General features: G+C 36.8%; 1 long non-coding RNA gene across 1 annotated transcript in view; it reads right to left on the bottom strand.

Annotated features, from left to right (window-relative positions):
- Positions 1-1669: 1669 nt before the first annotated feature.
- Positions 1670-21418, bottom strand: part of LOC140877122 (uncharacterized) — a 32388-nt gene continuing 12639 nt past the window's right edge. Inside the window, exon 3 of the long non-coding RNA XR_012149250.1 lies at positions 1670-2033. This is a non-coding gene — a long non-coding RNA (uncharacterized lncRNA). The remainder of the gene's footprint in view (positions 2034-21418) is intronic.

The raw sequence follows: 21418 nt of genomic DNA, 5'->3' as shown, positions 1-21418 counted from the left end.
CGTGCTTTACGCGCTGCAAATAAATTTTCTGCGGCGTGCGTTGCATGCTGTCAATAACGTTTCGTCGCGGAAAGACAATTTGCACACTGTAAAAAAGCATTTTTGTTGTAGTGTTGGGTGGATAATGAAAAACATTGAGAGAATTCGTTCGTAGCAGCCTATATAGGAGGCAGCTAGCAGGGTACTCCTCTATAGTATAAAAAAAAAACCTAAAAAGAAATTCATTTACTCATCGATTGGTACGCCAAATATTTGGCAAGCGGCCTTATTTATTATTCCGTGGCACAAGAGAATGTTGAGGTAATACTAGAAAATGCGACATGGCATCATATGGTTGGTGACGTGTTTGATGCCATGGAAGCTATCGGGAGTTCTTATCCGCAAAAAAAATTTGTTGATTATCATAATTCACAAACGAAAAAAAAAACCAAATCGAACCAAAAAAACAAAAACAAAAACAAAAAAAAACAACTTCCTCTTCCCAACCTGAGTGCCAAGATGACTTATATTGGGAAAAAAAATATACGAATATAACGGACTTAGATTCAAATTTAACAACAAAGAGAATCAAAATCACAAAGAGAGACAAACATAAATGACCAAAAATAAAACGTTAAAATTTTAAAATACGATAGATAACTCAAAAAAATTAAAAAAAATTATAAATCAAAGCTTGTAAGTTATTTTAAAAAAAAATATTTGAGTTAAAAATAATTCATAAGTCGAGTCAAATACTCTAAAAAATAATGCAATATAGCTTAACAAATCCTAGTTTGAACATAAACTCCATTCTTGAATTTGTGCATGCCACTTGGCTAGCTATAATTAACACCTAAATTTGAAAAGCTTGATTCATTTTTCCTTTTTACCAAGGCATTATAATTCGGCCACAACGAGGTCGACAAGTGCTCCATTTTTTCCCAACAAAATAGTTATAAACTTGTACACACATTGATTACTGATCACTATATAAACTCCAAGCTTACATCTATTTCCACCATCAAAACCAAAATCTCCGAACTATATATATCCCAAGTTACAACTAAACTAATACAAAAACAACATATCATGGCTAGATCAAGCATTACTACTTTGGTTAATGAGATCCTAATATATGAATAATACTTAAAATATACATCTAATGATTTGTATTTTTATATATAAGTGTATTTTTATACATTTCGCGACGCACAAACACGTCGCGAAGTTGCACCACAATACAAATGTCAATTTGCCTATGGCGACGCGGCATCGAAAACGTCGCCAAACGTCTTTACTATTTGGCGACGTGTTTTCAATGCGTCGCCAAATACCTAATTATTTTGCGCCGTCATTTCAGCATCGCCAAATGTTTTTTCCAATTGCTCTCCACCTTTTATCATAAATTATTCAGCGACGCATAAAACGTCGCTAAATCTACCATCACATTAAACAGCTCTCAATTACCAATTGCCATTACAATAAAAACGTCGTCAAAGGTATAGTAAATGCTTTATTTTTTCAATAAATATTAAAATCAAATAACTAACTTTAAAAAAAATATAATTTATTAATTAATCAAATATTTGTCACAAAGAAACACGAAAATCCAAAAAACATAATCAAATGCTAATTTGTTTTCACAAAAAAAACTACATAGTTTTCAGATGAGAGGGAGATGGCGAAGGAGATCAAGTCGAAGATCATGCCGGTGGAAGCTGAAAAGAGAAACCAGGAATCGCCTGTTGAAGATGTTGCAATAATGCATCTAATTTTTGTTGTTGCTAAGCTATAGTATGTTTCTGCTCGTCGACCGTCTGTTGCAGAGTCACAATCTTCTCTCTATCATCATAAATCTTTGAACTGATGTTTGTGGCCCTAAGACCACCCACTACGGAAAGTTTAGGTAATGGACCTAAACCTTTGACGTAACGAGATCGTGAACCTAGAACTTGTGTCATTATATCGACATCCTTGGGCTGATGCACATCATCAACAGTAGAGACAGACACTTCAGGTTATGGTCGATTCGATCGAATATCCACCATTTCGGCCTTAAAAAATATTATATTAGTAAGTAAACAAATGTAAAACATAACTACAAATTTATTAATATACACTATCATTAATATATACTAGTATATGGAACATGACAAAACTTGTCAAAAAACAAACACATAATCATGTCAAAACAAAACTCGAGAATCTCTTAACGATCATTCTGTCATTCACACAAGCAGAACTTTTAAAAACAAAAGAATGTAAAACCGCATGATTCACATATTCATCTGATGATGTCGGAATTTTACCTCGGGTTCAGTCTGGTAGAATGGATTCTCCAACTCCTTTATGAAGCAGGTCGGGTCGGGCACCACTTAGATCTGCACAAGCAACAGCTAGGTCAAGGGGCGCCGAAAGTGTTTTCGGCGTGACCCCTCCGATGCCTAAGTCAGTGGCTTGAAGGCAGAGAGTATGATTAATGCGAAAACTGAGAGATATGAGTGAGTGGATGTGTGATGAATAGTGAATAATGAAACCATAACAATACTTGTATTTATAGGAAAAAATAGAGTAAGTTACTTAGTCTAATTATAACATGTTCTGTACTAGGACTCTTCATTCATTGGTCCGCCCTTGAGTTTATCCCTATCTCATCCATATCTGTGCAATGGTCAAGCTTATCGTCAATGTATTCGAGTCCCACTTGAACTAGAAAACCTACCAAGCCCACTGGACCCCAGCTCGGGTCGGCCCATTAACAGCAGTTCGGGTCTTGATGTGCCCTAACAGGTAGAAAACTGGACTGGACCTTATATCTAATAATAATCCTATAATTGGGCCAACCCTCTTAAACCCATATTGAACGGGTTCGGGTTAAAATAATTTCCCGGGATATCAATAGTACCTCCCTAATTGGTCTAAAAGAATAATAAATTTAGACCAAGAAATGCAGTCCGAACCCCGTACTACCCATACTTCAGTCAGACAGTCCAAAATTGAATCTGAGGGATGTGTTCCTTTGAACGGTCCAGATCATAATCCGCGTGATGTGCTTTTTACGAATGGCCGAGATGCCCTCTGACGCTTCACCTCCCGAAGCTTAGAAGACTCTGACTCGTCCCGTCCCGAGTCGTAGATCAAGGGTAAAATCAACGGTCTAGATCAATTCACCTTCTCTATAAATAGGTCAGTAAAAATTTCATTTTTTTACCTCACACTCTTGTACTGTTACGCTGTTAAAATTTCGAGAGCTCGCCTGACCCGGACTGCTGCTTCCGTCTTGTTTGTGTCAATCCCGAGCTACTGCTCCTTTACCTGTAAGTCCTACCGCCCTAACACCAGGTTAATTAATGTCTTCCCCCAGATGAAACTTCTGTAGAGAAATAGTAGCCTTTATGGAAGCACCCAACTCTCCCCAAAACAACCCCGAGCCCTCTAACTCTGATAATTCCAGCTTAGATCTGGACTTGTCCGAGACTCGAGAGGAAAAATTAAGGCGACTGCATAGACTTAGGTCGGACAATTCCCGCCTAACCACCCAGGGTAAACAATGGTTTGAGGTATTGGCCTCCCATCTAAGTCCTGACCTAGGTCCCTTCATTAGGGAGAGATCGGGGATGCCTGAGGGTTATGACCTCCTAATCCCAGGTCAGAAGGACCGAGCTCACAAACCACCCCCTAACTATTTAAGCTTCAGTCTAGATCAAGTAAAAATGGGTTTGAGATTTCCTATCCCGAACTGTGTATCTCAACTCTGTCAATATTTTTGCGTCTGTCCGAGTCAATTATCCCCAAACTCCTTTAGTTCGATCTTATCCCTAGCTGTCCTATTCTGTTTTTTCAGAATTCCCTTAGACATAGGAAATTTTATCCAATTCCTTCAAATTAAGAAAACCTTCCCGGGCCGTTTTTACATTTCCATGCGACCCGAGTACCCCTTTTTGAGGGGAAAACCGAGCTATCACAAGGGTTGGACCAATAGATATTTCTTTGTTAAACCTAACCAGCCCTGGGAGTGCCGGAGTAGCTGGGCTATGAATTTCATCACTCCTGATCCCCCAGCTCTACCATCCCATAACTTTACCAACTTTCTCAACACCATGTCCGTTCAAGTTTTTGACATCGAGAACCTGGTCGGGGATGATCTGCTATGCCATTATGGCTTCAGTGGGAATGGAGTAGAGATCCAAGGGGATGTAGGTAGTACCCCTGTACCCGTGCTATCCTTATCTTAGACTGATTTAACATGTGCCTTTTATTTACTGTATTTGTTATTCGTTTAGATGACAGGATCAGATATGCCGCTATGCCTGCAAACTTCAGAGCTGCTTTGAAGAATTTTAAGAGGAAGAAACCCGAGGATGCGGAGGCTAGCTCGAAACCCGAGCCCGAAACCACTGTGCAATCCAAGAAAAAATATTCTAAGTCCAAAGAACAAGGACCTCTTGTACCTCCCGAGGTGTCGCCCCAGCCATCAACATTGCCCCCCCGAGCTCATGGAAAAGGCCCTGTAGAGGAGTTTGAGTCTCTATCGGACGCCGTGCCTCGTGGTATGGACTTCCAGTCCGAGATGCCAGATATGTCTTTTTTCGCACAACCCGACCCCCAAGGGTGCCTGGGAATAATGCAGAACCTGATTTCCCGATCTGACTTGAAAATCCTATAAGCGGTGCCACACTTGGAGGCTGAACAGAACTTTGCTCTGGCATCCCTGCAGGTACTTTGCAATTTTTCATTCTTACCTTGTATACTGAGCTGGAATTTACCGAGCTGTCATTTACCTTTTATATTTTCACAGGCTCTAGCTTGGGGAGGGGAGATCACCAGCCGAGCTTTTAAAGCCCGGGAGGATCATGTGTCCAATCAGGAGGCTTTTGTCACCCGTATTTCCGAGCTAACCCGCAAAACCCAGGAAATGAAGGCTGAACATGATGAAGAGGTGACCGAGATGAGGGTGGAGATTGAGTCCACGCGAGATGCTCTGGAGGCTGCTCATAAAAATACTACCGAGCTGGAAGTGGATATGATTGAACTAGAGAACCGAGTACGGGCCCTGACCCATGAGCTTGAGGCTACGAAGGAGGTCGAGAAAAGGGAGTTCTTGAATTCCGCCGATTTTGCTAACGCCGTAGCTGAGAAGGCGGCTACCTTCTTTAATAAGGTTTCAAGGGGTTCTTAGCCCAGTTCAGGGCTAATGGGTACTCAAAGGCCGAGCACCCCGCCCTTTTCCTAGATTGTACCAAGGCTCTTGATGACATGCCTGATGAAGATTCGGAGGAGGCCGAGCAAGAGAAGCCAGAAGATCCCGACCAGAGCTCAAAGTCACAAGATGCCCCTGCCCCTTGATTATTTTTATAAATACTGTTTAAAAACATGATCTAAATGGTAGACCCTGCACGGTCATTGATTTTGGTTGTTGCCCAGGTTGGGCTGATACATTACGACTATTTTCCGTGCATGAATGTTTTTGCCCAGTTTGGGTTTCTTCAATGATTCTTATATTCTAACATGATTTTGCTATTATAAGTGTGAATGAAAGTCAAGCCAGAAAATTTATCAAGCATAAATCTTTTAAGGGCCCGACCTACACATACCCGGACTGGCCGAATTCTAGTCAAGCTATAATTTATTAAGTATAAATCATTAAGGGCCCGACCTACTTTTACCAGGATTGACCGAATGCAATCCATGACTTAACACATTGAAACTCGATCTGCATGTACTTGGACTGGCCGAATTCTAGTCAAGCTATAATTTATTAAGTATAAATCATTAAGGGCCCGACCTACCTTTACCAGGATTGACCGAATGCAAGCCATGACTTAACACATTGAAACTCGATCTGCATGTACTTGGACTGGACGAATAAAAATCAAGGCCCAAGTTATTAAACTGTTTAAACCATACCAATCTTTGAAATAGAGCCCTACTTGGATTTTTTAAGTACCAAGGGTTGATTTTTTTACACCAGTCCTGTCTAAACTTTTACTATATTTGATATGACAGACCTGCTTAACCTTTGCGAGCCAGACCTTCCTGAGCTTTGAGTTCCACTGATATGGGCCACTGAGGTGGACTTTGTGTGCCAGACCTGCCTGGGCTTTGAGTTCCACTGATGTGGTCCTTGAGTGCCAGACCTGTCTGGGCTTTGAGTTCCACTTATGTGGGCCACTGATGTGGACTTTGTATGCCAGACCTGTCTGGGCTTTGAGTTCCACTGATGTGGTTCTTGAGTGCCAGACCTGCCTGGGCTTTGAGTTCCACTGATGTGGGCCACTGAGGTGGACTTTGTGTGCCAGACCTGCTTGGGCTTTGAGTTCCACTGATGTGGTTCTTGATTGCCAGACCTGTCTGGGCTTTGAGTTCCACTTATGTGGGCCACTGATGTGGACTTTGTGTGCCAGACCTGCCTGGGCTTTTAGTTCTACTGATGTGGTCCTTGAGTGCCAGACCTGACTGGGCTTTGAGTTCCACTGATGTGGGCCACTGAGGTGGACTTTGTGTGTCAGACCTGTTTGGGCTTTGAGTTCCACTGATGTGGTCCTTGAGTGCCAGACCTGCCTGGGCTTTGAGTTCCACTCATGTGGTCCTTGAGTGTCAGACCTGCCTGGGTTTTGAGTTCCACTGATGTGGTCCTTGAGTGCCAAACCTGCCTGGGCTTTGAGTTCTACTGAGGTGGTTTTTGAATAAAGGATGTTACCAAAAATCACAGGGTGTTCCATAAAACAGAACTGACTCTTGCAACATTCAAAAAACAAAATTGACACTAAAACAGGACTGGCCCTGATGTAAACAAAACAGGACTGACTGTAACGCAAAAAGACGGCTGGTTAAAAACCAGCTTAGTAATATAATATGACGAGACCCGAGCTGAGCTACTAGGGATAGTATTTTTTCAAATGTTGAGCATTCCACGGCCTTTTACCCTTTTTTCCTTGGGGATTTTCCAAGTAATATGCAGCTATTCCATCTTTTCCTATCACTTTGAATGGGCCTTCATACTTGGCCTCTAGCTTTCCTCTTTCCCCTGGATGTTGTATCTTTTGCATAACCAGGTCTCCCTCTTGGAAAACCTTAGGGTATACTCTTTTGTTGTAGGCCTGGGTCATTCGTTTGCGTTAGGCTGCAAGCCTAATTGCAGCTCGGGACCTGTGCTCTTCAAGTAAGTCCAAATCCATCGCTCGCAATTCTTGATTGTTTGCTCCATATGCCATTATCCTAGCACTCTCTTGTCCAATTTCTCCTGGGAGAACAAATTCAGTCGCATACACCATACCAAAAGGAGTTTCACCCGTACCGAATCGAGTTGTAGTTCGGTAAGACCACAATACGGAAGGGAGTTCATCCGCCCACTTGCCCTTGGCTGCATCCAGTCGTGTCTTAAGAGCCTGGACTATCGTTCTGTTAGTAACTTCGACCTGTCCATTCCCTTGCGGGTATGCTACAGAGGTGAAAACTTGTTCGATCTTCATTTTTTGACACCATGCTCGGACTTTGGATCCACATAATTGTCTTTCATTGTTTGATACTAACCTGCGAGGGATCCCGAAGCGGCACACTATATTTTTCCATAGGAAATTGAGCACTTCATTCTCTGTAATTTTTTCCAGGGGCTCAGCTTCCACCCATTTGGAAAAGTAATCGACTGCGACCAACAAAAAATTCCTTTGCCACTACTGCCTTCATATATTCTGCGGGTCTCCACTGTAAGTTAGCATGTCTCTGGCAATTATAACACGAATGAACCAGATCTGAAGAGTCTTTCCGCATAGTAGGCCAAAAGAATCCCGCCAGGAGTGCTTTTCGAGCTAGGGCAAGACTGCCCAGGTGACTGCCACAAGACCCTTCATGAATTTCTCGTATTACATAATTATCCTCGTCAGGACCCAAACATTTTAACAAATACTGAGAGAAAGATCTTTTGAACAAGATCTGATCGATCATGACGAAGCGAAGAGCCCTTCTCTTTACCTCCTTAGCTTTCTTATTATCGCTTGGTAGTTCTTTCTTGGACAGATACTGATATATATCATATCTCCAATCTCCCTCTGGTACATGGGCTATAATATCATCGAGAGTTTCCAGCTGAGAAACAAGTTCCCGACCTGGAATAATGGGATCAGGTCGATTGCTGAGGGCACTGGCTAGGTGGGCTAAGTGGTCTGCTTTAATATTTTCAGTGCGGGGGATGAGCTCCAAATTCAACTCGGTGAAACCTTCTTTGGCTTTGTCCAGTGCTTTGACATACCTCAGCATCTTTCCATCTTTGCATTCAAATTTCCCATTGCTCTGTTGGATTGCTAATTGGGAATCGGAATACAGAATAGCTCGGGAGATACCCAAGTTTCGTGCTGCTTTGAGCCCAAGTAATAATGCCTCACATTCTGCTTCATTGTTTGAGGCTTTGAAGTCTAATTTGATTGAAATATTAGTTTCTTCACCCCAAGGTGAGATGATCACAATTCCAGCTCCGCTCCCGGACTGACATGATGACCCATCTACAAAAATTTTCCATAGCTCTTCTTGTTCTAGTTGAACTGTCTCTGCCAAGAAATCAGCTAGGGCTTGAGCCTTTATGGCTGTCCGAGGCTCAAATTTGATGTCATACTCACTCAGCTCTGTAATCCATCTGATAAGTCTCCCCGATGCGTCTGGATTGGTTGCAATTTTTCCCAGAACGCTGTTGGTGAGCACGGTGATGGGATGTAACAAAAAGTAAGGACGCAATTTTCTTGCAGTGATGACTAAAGCTAGAGCAAGCTTTTCCTGAGTTAGGTAATTGAGCTCAGGTCCCTTCAAGGCGTGACTTACAAAGTATACGGGTTGATGATTCATTCCATCTTTTTTGACAAGGACCGAACAGGTTGCTCGAGGAGTAACAGCCAGATAGAGGAACAACTCTTCCCCTTGAGTAGGCTTATTCAGGACAGGAAATTGCTTTAAGTAGGTTTTTAAATCCTGAAAATCCTTTTCACTTTCATCATTCCATTCAAAATCTTTCGTCTTTCGTAGTGTTTTAAAGAAAGGTAGGCTTTTGTCTGCCGACCTGCTTATAAATCGGGTCAGTGCTGTAATTCTTCCTGTTAATCTTTGTACTTCCTGTATATTCTTAGGGGAGCTCATAGAAATGATGGCTTGAACTTTTTCTGGATTAGCTTCGATTCCCCTTCTTGTAACCATGTATCCCAGAAATTTTCCAGCCAGGACTCCAAAGGTGCACTTGTTAGGATTTAGCTTCAGTTGATAATTTTTCAGCGTCTGGAATGTTTGAGCCAGGTCAGTAATAAACTGGTCGGCCGTGCGGGTCTTGACCAGGATATCATCAACGTAGACTTCAATATTTTTTCCAATTTGCTGCTCGAATACTTTGTCCATTAATCTTTGGTATGTTGCCCTGACATTTTTTAGTCCAAATGGCATGACCACATAACAATAAGTACCTGTTGATGTGACAAAACTCACCTTATCTTTGTGAAAGAGTGGGTGCCCGGTTAGCCAACTTGTGGCTACGGGCTTTTATTACTCTATGTATAAACAATCTTTGTTTAATATAATTTACATTCATTAATGGCATTTTATTTGTCTTTCTTCATATTTTTATATTGTGATATACTATTGTTGTTTTGATAAAGACCTTGAATATACTATAGTGTAAGTAAGATGAGATAGTGAATAAAGAGAGATCACTATTATGAAACACATCTTATAGTCGTTGTATATTCTAAACAGTTCCTAGTCAATTGAGCCGTCCGCTAATAAGGATAAGGATCGCTCGAGATTGAGACTAGCTGTAATACCCGAAAAATCCATAAATCTATTCATGATTTATTAAAAGAATTTTAAATGAGTTTTAAGTTATTTTATTTTATTTTATTTAATCAAGATTTAATACTTATTCTTAATTAAATGATTTCATGTGTTGTGTTAAATGATTTTTAAGTTATTTCATTTTATTATTTATGATTTAAAAGAGTAATATTGATTAAATGATTTTATATTCTTAATTGTTTTAAATGATTATTATGCATATGATTTCATGAATTGTGTCTATATTATTTTAACGATTTCGATTGAGTTGATGGTTTCAGGTCGAGTTTGATTTTGGACTCACGGGACGAGGCTAACCTACTCACGAAGTGTTAGAAAATAATTCTACGAGTGCTTTGAGTATAATATTATTATGATTTTTATTTTAATCATCGAGAGGAGAAAATATCACTAGTCTAGTTTAAGGTGTGTTGGACTGACTACGTTTTATGTAGACAGCACCCACATACTATTAATTCCTCTTCACCCCACTTATCTACTCCCTACCCCATCCTTAATACCCCTTGTCCCCTTGACTCTTTCCCCTCCCATCATTCTTCACGTTTCTTTCTTGCCTTCATCATTCTTCTCCTTTCTCCTTTGTTTCTTCCCCTGCGGTTCTTCTACGAGATTTAGAAATTCAAAGCTTCGTATCTCGTTCATCTTGTGGTTAGATCATTGCCAAGAATCCGGATAAACTCCATATACGGTTAAGGCAAGTTTTTCAACAAGTATTTTAAGGTTTTGAAACTCATTCAAGATTATAATTATTTTAATATGAAAATTTATGTTTATGTGCATGTTTTAATGGTTTATGATTTTGAAGAAGCATGAAATTACGAGTATCAAGTTATGAAGTTTTGAAATTATGAAGCGTGGTCGTTCTTGACAAGTTTTTGATAGATGTGTAGAAAATAATGATTCTTTTGAAGATTATGATGTTATTGGAAGTTTTAAAGGTGAGAAAATGATGTTATTGGAAGTTTTAAAGGTGAGAAAATGATGTTTAATTGAAAGAAAATGAATTTTTGAGATTTTGAAGAAGTTAAGCAATATTTTTATGGTAGTTACGGTTTAAAAGTTTTGAAGCAAAATCATTTAATATTTTAGTGTTTTGAAGTTAGTTAATCCATTTTCAATTACAATAAAATGAGTTTTGATGATTTATGAAGTTAGGATTTTGGGTAAAAGAAGTATATGTTTGAAGTTAAAGTGTTGAAGTTGTGTCCGGTGACACTGGAATACCGATACTTGTTATGATTTTGAGGATAAAAATTTGTGTATTGATCCAAATGATATGAGGCTAATTCTATTTGGAAAGTAACTTATTTATCTACAATTTTTGTGTTTTGAGTTTTATCAAAATCAGTTTGGAAGATTGGCCAAAATCGCTCCGAAGTGTGTCAAATGTTTTGAATTTCCGGCAGTGACACATCTCGGGGGAATCTGTATAACGTTTTACTGAAAAATCTATTTTAGGTGAGGTTTTCGGCATTCGAAAGCCAAGATCAAGATCTACAGCTTTCATGTTTACCACTTTTTCAGATTCTTATTTAGGAATAGAGTGGAGCGAGCAAGATGAACCAGTTGCGCAGGTCAGGCGCGCCCGCGCCTAGAAGTTGAGCGGGCGCCCATTTAATTCGAAATTTATGATTTTAATATTTTATTTTAGGGTCCTAAATTCATGGTTTTGATCTTTTAAGGCTTCTAAAATATATTTAAGAGTTTCTATGCAAAAAGTTTCAAGTTTTAAGTCAAGAATGACAAGAACGACTTACGTGGATCGATTACGCTATGTGATGCATGTAAATGTCTAAGTTTCTTTCATGAAACCTATGTTCAATATGAAAGTATGATTTTTATCATTTATTACATGCACGAAGTTATCGAGTAAAGTTTTATGTTCATGAAACAAAAGTTAAGATGGAAATTATGATGTTTCAATGATGCTTCAGGATGGATGAAATGATATGTTGATGAAATGAAAATGATGAAGCATGAATGAATAATGCTATGTTGAATTATGAAGATATAATATGTTGATGCATGAAAATATTTTGATGTCTCATGTGTCTTTGTGGTGGCAATACGGGAACGGTGCTCCGGTTTGGGCTCCGGAGTAGCCCTCCCAAATACGGCTCAATGTACGGGTTAGGTCCTCCGGGATGAGCTCCGGAGGAGCCTCCGAAAAGGAATGAACGAATGTTATGAGGCTTAGTGCCATATGCTTGTTGATCAACAAGAAAAGATGAATGTGCCCATTATGAAGGTTGCCACAATTTCACATAATTCATCACCCCAAAGTGATAAGTTTTTATGTTATGTTCATGGTTTATGTTCATGAATAATTGTATGCTCAAATTGCATGATTTACATTAGATGTTATGTGTAAACGTTCATTTAAGAATGAAATGGTAAAGTTTTGAGAATATGCATGAGGTATACTTTCAAGATTTAAAGTTAAGTAAGTTGATGTCCAAGTTTAAGTTTCTTGCATCTTTTAAGAGTTTTGAAGTTCATGTTCAAGATTTTAAGTTTAAAGTTCCATGATGTTTACGTTAAAAATTCTTCAAGTTCAAGGTATCATGTTATGTATGCTCAAGTCATTTTAAGTTTAAATTATTTTGAAGCTATAATGACATCGATATGTATATTTTAATCTTGTTGAGTCCTTTAGACTCACTATACTTGAATGGTGCAGATGTTTTAGCAGTTTTGATTTAAAAAGCTTTGGTAGCACGGCTGAAGAGTCCAAGAGGCGAAAACATTGCATGACACAATAGTTCAAAAGCTCTGATGTATTTAAAAAGAAAATATTTACCTATGTTTATTTATGTTATGTTGCTATAATATTTTATTTACGATGTTCAAAAGTAATGGTTTAATTATTTAAATTGTCAATATTTTAAAGATGAGTTTTGAGGATCTCAAATGGTTCGTCTTTTAAATATTCATTTCAGTTTGATAGTTGTTAAGTGAGTTTCTCAATTGCTTTCAACTGTATTTTATTTATATAATAATTAATTGAATTCACATTCCCTTTTCCTATTTAAATGTTAGTAGTAAGTTTTTACGTGCCGTATTTTAAATGGTCTTTGTTATTGAGTTGCATCAGTGTTTATTAGACTTCGTGAACACGGAGTCATGAGTTCTATTGTTAAATATTTAGATTTTAAATTCTTTTGGAATTGGTGTGATGCACTCGCTGTATGACTTTTAAGTTATGAAAAATTTTTCCAACCTTTTTCGCAACTATTTTATTAAATGTTCTAGAATACGGGACGTTACAGTTGGTATCAGAGCAATTGGCTCTGGGATATAGTTCGTGTGTGCAATCTCGTCAAGGACTCGAATGCTCCTGCCTCCATGACTGTAAGTTTAATGTTTGAAATTTTAAATTGTGTTTTCTCTTACAGTTATGATCGGGTGTGATTTTCAAAAGAAAATTTTTCATGTGTTTAATGGATTTTGGATTTGTGATCGTAACGAACTTTACTTGATTAAGAGCATCTTGAGAAAATAATGATCATTGTTCAAAGACATGAATTTAAATTAATGTTACTTTCTAAATTTGGTTAATAGTAATATCTTGTTTGGATAAATTAAGTGATCATTTTTCGATTTGAATGTGCTATACTTTGGATACTATTGTTGGAATAAAAGGTTTTATGAGGGCACGGGATTTATTGATGAAAAATTCCTTCTTTGGGCATTACAACTAAGATTATTTTTCGTTTGATGTTATACTTGCACCATGAGAAATGTAAGATAATAATTAGATTTCAAATTGGGAACCCTTGTTGTATAGGATATACTAGTTGACAAGGAATGTTCTCGATTTTTGTTGCTTTGGATTTTAAGAAGAATGATTTTGGATTAAGCTTTGAGACGAAAATTTGTTGATGTGTGAAATTACTTTTGAAATTTACAAGGTTAAGTTTGTTGGAACAAACTTATTTTTGAAATTAATACTTTGAATGCTAAGTTTTAGCAGATGAATTTGAGAATTTGATTGGGTTTAATTAAGCTCTATTATTACGACAATACAATATAATGGAAGAACAAGGAGTACAAGCATTTGTAAGAACAAATAAAAAAGTTCGGGTGGATATTCACCGGTAAATACAAGGTACATGAGAAGGATAATCATGATGGTTTCAATGAATAATATTAAAAATGTCATCTTCTTCTTCTTTGAGTTCTTGGAGAAATACCTTGTGTGCGAAGGGTAAGTTGAGTGTGATTGAAATTTGTTTTGTGATCAAATTTATAGGGCAAAATAAGAAGAAAACAAGTCGTTTTGTTACCGTTTTCTTTGAATTTTAGCTAGCGTTTGAGTAAAAATCACGTGTCTGAAGATATTGAGGATTTTGGTGATCTGAATTAAGTCTTAAAGCAGATTCATGGCCGACATAAAAAGATATGTTTCGATCTGAATTAAATCTTCAAGCGAATTCGTGGCAGATTCGAACAGATATGTTTTGATTTGATAAGATTAGAATTGTAAATAAGAACGATAAATTTTTATCAGAGTGCGCAGCAGATTGTTGATTTATAAGACAATAATATTGGAAACTAGACATGTAAGTGTGGGATTGTATGGATTAGTTGAGGAAAATTTTATAATTTTGGAGATTGATCAGTCAAATTTCGAGGACGAAATTACTTTAAGGAGGGTAGATTGTAATACCCGAAAAATCCATAAATCTATTCATGATTTATTAAAAGAATTTTAAATGAGTTTTAAGTTATTTTATTTTATTTTATTTAATCAAGATTTAATACTTATTCTTAATTAAATGATTTCATGTGTTGTGTTAAATGATTTTTAAGTTATTTCATTTTATTATTTATGATTTAAAAGAGTAATATTGATTAAATAATTTTATATTCTTAATTGTTTTAAATGATTATTATGCATATGATTTCATGAATTGTGTCTATATTATTTTAACGATTTCGATTGAGTTGATGGATTCAGGTCGAGTTTGATTTTGGACTCACGGGACGAGGCTAACCTACTCACGAAGTGTTAGAAAATAATTCTACGAGTGCTTTGAGTATAATATTAGTATGATTTTTATTTTAATCATCGAGAGGAGAAAATATCACTAGTCTAGTTTAAGGTGTGTTGGACTGACTACGTTTTATGTAGACAGCACCCACATACTATTAATTCCTCTTCACCCCACTTATCTACTCCCTACCCCATCCTTAATACCCCTTGTCCCCTTGACTCTTTCCCCTCCCATCATTCTTCACGTTTCTTTCTTGCCTTCATCATTCTTCTCCTTTCTCCTTTGTTTCTTCCCCTGCGGTTCTTCTACGAGATTTAGAAATTCAAAGCTTCGTATCTCGTTCATCTTGTGGTTAGATCATTGCCAAGAATCCGGATAAACTCCATATACGGTTAAGGCAAGTTTTTCAACAAGTATTTTAAGGTTTTGAAACTCATTCAAGATTATAATTATTTTAATATGAAAATGTATGTTTATGTGCATGTTTTAATGGTTTATGATTTTGAAGAAGCATGAAATTACGAGTATCAAGTTATGAAGTTTTGAAATTGTGAAGCGTGGTCGTTCTTGACAAGTTTTTGATAGATGTGTAGAAAATAATGATTCTTTTGAAGATTATGATGTTATTGGAAGTTTTAAAGGTGAGAAAATGATGTTATTGGAAGTTTTAAAGGTGAGAAAATGATGTTTAATTGAAAGAAAATGAATTTTTGAGATTTTGAAGAAGTTAAGCAATATTTTTATGGTAGTTACGGTTTAAAAGTTTTGAAGCAAAATCATTTAATATTTTAGTGTTTTGAAGTTAGTTAATCCATTTTCAATTACAAGAAAATGAGTTTTGATGATTTATGAAGTTAGGATTTTGGGTAAAAGAAGTATATGTTTGAAGTTAAAGTGTTGAAGTTGTGTCCGGTGACACCGGAATACCGATACTTGTTATGATTTTGAGGATAAAAATTTGTGTATTGATCCAAATGATATGAGGCCAATTCTATTTGGAAAGTAACTTATTTATCTACAATTTTTGTGTTTTGAGTTTTATCAAAATCAGTTTGGAAGATTGGCCAAAATTGCTCCGAAGTGTGTCAAATGTTTTGAATTTCCGGCAGTGACACATCTTGGGGGAATCTGTATAACGTTTTACTGAAAAATCTATTTTAGGTGAGGTTTTCGGCATTCGAAAGCCAAGATCAAGATCTACAGCTTTCATGTTTACCACTTTTTCAGATTCTTATTTAGGAATAGAGTTTTGGAGCGAGCAAGATGAACCAGTTGCGCAGGTCAGGCGCGCCCGCGCCTAGAAGTTGAGCGGGCGCCCATTTAATTCGAAATTTATGATTTTAATATTTTATTTTAGGGTCCTAAATTCATGATTTTGATCTTTTAAGGCTTCTAAAATATATTTAAGAGTTTCTATGCAAAAAGTTTCAAGTTTTAAGTCAAGAACGACAAGAACGACTTACGTGGATCGATTACGCTATGTGATGCATGTAAATGTCTAAGTTTCTTTCATGAAACCTATGTTCAATATGAAAGTATGATTTTTATCATTTATTACATGCACGAAGTTATCGAGTAAAGTTTTATGTTCATGAAACAAAAGTTAAGATGGAAATTATGATGTTTCAATGATGCTTCAGGATGGATGAAATGATATGTTGATGAAATGAAAATGATGAAGCATGAATGAATAATGCTATGTTGAATTATGAAGATATAATATGTTGATGCATGAAAATATTTTGATGTCTCATGTGTCTTTGTGGTGGCAATACGGGAACGGTGCTCCGGTTTGGGCTCCGGAGTAGCCCTCCCAAATACGGCTCAATGTACGGGTTAGGTCCTCCGGGATGAGCTCCGGAGGAGCCTCCGAAAAGGAATGAACGAATGTTATGAGGCTTAGTGCCATATGCTTGTTGATCAACAAGAAAAGATGAATGTGCCCATTATGAAGGTTGCCACAATTTCACATAATTCATCACCCCAAAGTGATAAGTTTTTATGTTATGTTCATGGTTTATGTTCATGAATAATTGTATGCTCAAATTGCATGATTTACATTAGATGTTATGTGTAAACGTTCATTTAAGAATGAAATGGTAAAGTTTTGAGAATATGCATGAGGTATACTTTCAAGATTTAAAGTTAAGTAAGTTGATGTCCAAGTTTAAGTTTCTTGCATCTTTTAAGAGTTTTGAAGTTCATGTTCAAGATTTTAAGTTTAAAGTTCCATGATGTTTACGTTAAAAATTCTTCAAGTTCAAGGTATCATGTTATGTATGGTCAAGTCATTTTAAGTTTAAATTATTTTGAAGCTATAATGACATCGATATGTATATTTTAATCTTGCTGAGTCCTTTAGACTCACTATACTTGAATGGTGCAGATGTTTTAGCACTTTTGATTTAAAAAGCTTTGGTAGCACGGCTGAAGAGTCCAAGAGGCGAAAACATTGCATGACACAATAGTTCAAAAGCTCTGATGTATTTAAAAAGAAAATATTTACCTATGTTTATTTATGTTATGTTGCTACAATATTTTATTTACGATGTTCAAAAGTAATGGTTTAATTATTTAAATTGTCAATATTTTAAAGATGAGTTTTGAGGATCTCAAATGGTTCGTCTTTTAAATATTCATTTCAGTTTGATAGTTGTTAAGTGAGTTTCTCAATTGCTTTCAACTGTATTTTATTTATATAATAATTAATTGAATTCACATTCCCTTTTCCTATTTAAATGTTAGTAGTAAGTTTTTACGTGCCGTATTTTAAATGGTCTATGTTATTGAGTTGCATCAGTGTTTATTAGACTTCGTGAACACGGAGTCATGAGTTCTATTGTTAAAGATTTAGATTTTAAATTCTTTTGGAATTGGTGTGATGCACTCGCTGTATGACTTTTAAGTTAGGAAAAATTTTTCCAACCTTTTCCGCAACTATTTTATTAAGTGTTCTAGAATACGGGATGTTACACTAGCATTTGTGATGCCAAGTACCACGTTTCATTGGTATTGAACATGGAGATGTTCAAAGCATGCAAATGGATATTCATATGATGAATGATCGAACTACCCTATTCGGATTTTCCAAGTGGTTATTATTATTTGAGTGGATAAGTCCGTGGTTTTGGTTGTACACCATTAGTCCTTACTACTTGAAACATCATTGAGACTCTATATGCTAGTACTGTACTTTGACTTGTTTACCGACTCTATTCGGGTCATCAGGTGTCGAGATTGGGTACAGTTACGACACATATAGGAGTCGATGCTTTGTTATCAAGGATTCACCACATACTTGCGAGTGTGGATATCCTATGCGATCTGAGGAGATATTAGTGTGACGAATCTCTGGCCAGAGTACATGATGTGTTTTAGGTTACTCGGTTTTCCTAGTAGCACATGCGATGTCACTATTTGATCTTCAAGATGCATTGAATAGTTATCGAATCTCGAACGACTCTCGATGTACCAATGGTTGTTGATTCAATCGGGATATATGGATGAAGGGACCGTACTGTACGCTAACCAAAATCTACTGGTTCTTGCAGGCACTATCAGTGATACCTAGGGAATCATGGGGCGATGTTGCTAGACGCTCTTACCATGATTCGATGGGTAAGTCGGAAATTGTTGTTCCGAGTCACAGGGAGTTGTGAGCCCACGGCTAGCTGTATCCCTGAACCATTGAGGGTCACACAAGTAATGGATTACTAAATCCTGTTGAGATAGTTAAATTTAAAGAGTTAAATTTAATGAAAGAGAAGTTGGACTTCTTAACTAAAGGGAGTGGATTTTCCTAAAATGACATAGGGATGGACATTTTTGGAAATCACTGAATTGGGATTCAGAAAAATTATCTTGACTTCAAAAGATGCAGAAATGGTTTCTGTGCACATTGGTAAAATCATTTTATCAATTGGAGTCACGATGAATTTTATATTAATTTCTATAATAACAGGCTTGGCTTGTTGGGCTTAAGTTATGGATTGTGGGCCCTAAGGAGTTAGAGTCCTAATACAATTATAACTTAATATAGTCTAAAAATTATCTATAAATACATGTGTAGTGTTCGAAAATTACACACAATTCCTCTTGCAATTTTCGAATTACACATGTATATTTTCAAGGGGATTTTTCGAAAATCCTCTACTCTTTTTTGAGATAATTCAGGCTGTGATTTTTGTGAAAAATTACATTCTGAATTGACAGATCAAATCTGTTTATTTTCTTCGATAAACATCTGATTGATTTCTAGTGCAATCAATAAGAGGGTTTTAGTTTTCTATTCGTGGACTTAATTCCGGAGGTTGATCGTGATAGTCATCGATTTCCGGGATTTACAAGAAGAGCAGATTAAATTCTGTTGGAGTCCATAATCAAGCCTTAGCATGAAGAGGTAAAAATATTTAATTGTGAATTTATATTTTTACTTGCAATTTTAATCGTTAGGATTTGATATCCACGATATGGAATCGTTCCATATCGAAAAATAAAATTTTTAAACTTCCGCTGCTCCGGGTATCACATCCGTGTGATCAGAGAACGCATGTTCCAACAGTGGTATCAAAGCCAGGTCGTAAACTTTGATCAAACGATTAAAATTAATCGATTGTACAAAATTTTTAGCCTCGATTTTTGAAACAAAACGAAAAATTTTTAAAATTAAATTTGAAGGGAAACAAGGGCAATCGGGCAGTGATTGTCGCTGCCCAAGGCAGCGCACGTCGCTATTCAGGGGCAGCATGTCGCTCCACCTCCACGTGGGCAGCCCTATCCCACGTGGAGGCGGGGCTATCCGGGAATGTCCCGGACAGTCCGCAAATTTTAAAATTTGATTTTTTGGATTTTTTGAAATTTTTTAAATTTTAGTTTTTGGTCCGATTGAAAATTGTTTTTGATTGGTCCACGAGGCATCGGATCAAATTGTTTGAGTTCGAAATTTTTAAAACTGATTTTTGGATAAATTTGAATTTTTGAAAAATTTATAAATTTTATCCGTTAAATTAGATTTTATAAAATTAATTATTTTGGTACAATTGATGATAAGATATGATCTTATGAAAGGATAAGATAAAATTTGATTTTATCTTTTTAATTATGATGCCATTGCATGTTATCCAATTATTTAATTATTGAATTAATTATTGGATAAAGGGATGATCGATTGCCATGATCAATTTGGTAGGTGTATGTTAGGTTATTTACATTTGGTTTTATTGTTGTTGGGTTTTATTAATGAGCTTAGTTTATAGCCCAATTTGAATTGTCATTTGTAATAAAAAGTGGGCCTGGTTTATGGCCCGTTCCCACCCTTAAATATGTATCCCCTACTTGTCATCGAAATTTATTGTAAATTTATTAGACTTAGTGGGAGATAAAGATTTGAAGACAAAGGTGGGCCCAACAGACAATAAAGACCGAAGAAATGTAAATTGGAAGCTCAATGTAATAGGATTGCATTGCATACTTGCATATCACCTAGGATTGGACTTAAACTCGTGATTGGCAACCACGGGTCGATTAGTGATTGGGATCGATCATCCTTTAAATAATATATGATATTATTGTTGTATGCATGTTTAGACTAAATTGTATGAATACCGCAAGCATACAAATATTGCTTGATGAGACAATTTTAAAAATTAAAAATCTCTCATTTTAAATATGATTTAAAATTGATATCAAGATAAACAAAAGAGAATTTAAATATTGTTTAAATGTTCCTACCTTCCATAAACGATCAATGTATGAGATGCTACCCGCGGGCATGGTCCGGCTCATATTATTGGAGGGGCCTGTTCGTCGAAAAGCTGTACATTGGATCGACACATGTTGTAAGTTGGGTGGAACTCCCATGGGATTGGCTCATATTATTGGGGATCCACATCGCGACCGTCCATCACAACTTAATATTGATGGGTCATCTTGGCATGTCACATTAAATGACGTCATATTATCGGGCCCTTATTGGACATGAGGTAAAAACATGGGGGTTGCTTTGGAAGCAATTGGTCTCTACCTTTTAAAAATTATGGTTGGCTGATATTATTCGGGACTATAGTTTGTCAATTGGACTCCATGTTCCCACTAAGGAAACAAGTTTCCCGTTTTCACTAGAGGGTAGTGAAATCGTTAAAATAGTGGAAGTGAAATTCATAAAATTAAATCTCTCCATATTTTATGTCTTAGTAAATTAATTAAACAATCACTGATTATTGTCTGTTTCTTTTCAGTATTTCATTACAATGAATTCCCGCAATCCACTATACTCAATTCTCGAACAAAACAAATTGACTGGCGCAAACTATACGGAATGGTTCCGTAAATTAAAGATTGTTCTAAACTCGAAGAAAATTTTCTACGTGTTAGAAAAGAATCCTCCAAAGGAAGCACCGGCTAATATAAGTCTGGAAGAATTGGCAAAACTTGATCAATGGTGAGACCATGATATCAAGGCTAAATGCTATATGCAAGCTTCAATGTCTGATGAACTCCAGAGGCGATTTGAGGATGCCGTGAATGTTGCTGACATACACATGCACCTCAAGGAAATTTTTGGAGCTCAGTCAAGGTCGGAGAGGTATGCCACCGTCAAAGAGCTCATGACATGC

Source organism: Henckelia pumila, chromosome 1 (genome assembly GCF_033568475.1).
Source record: "Henckelia pumila isolate YLH828 chromosome 1, ASM3356847v2, whole genome shotgun sequence".
In the NCBI taxonomy this organism is placed as follows: domain Eukaryota; kingdom Viridiplantae; phylum Streptophyta; class Magnoliopsida; order Lamiales; family Gesneriaceae; genus Henckelia; species Henckelia pumila.
The sequence above is the reverse complement of the archived record's forward strand: the minus strand, read 5'-3'. Positions and strand labels throughout refer to the sequence as shown.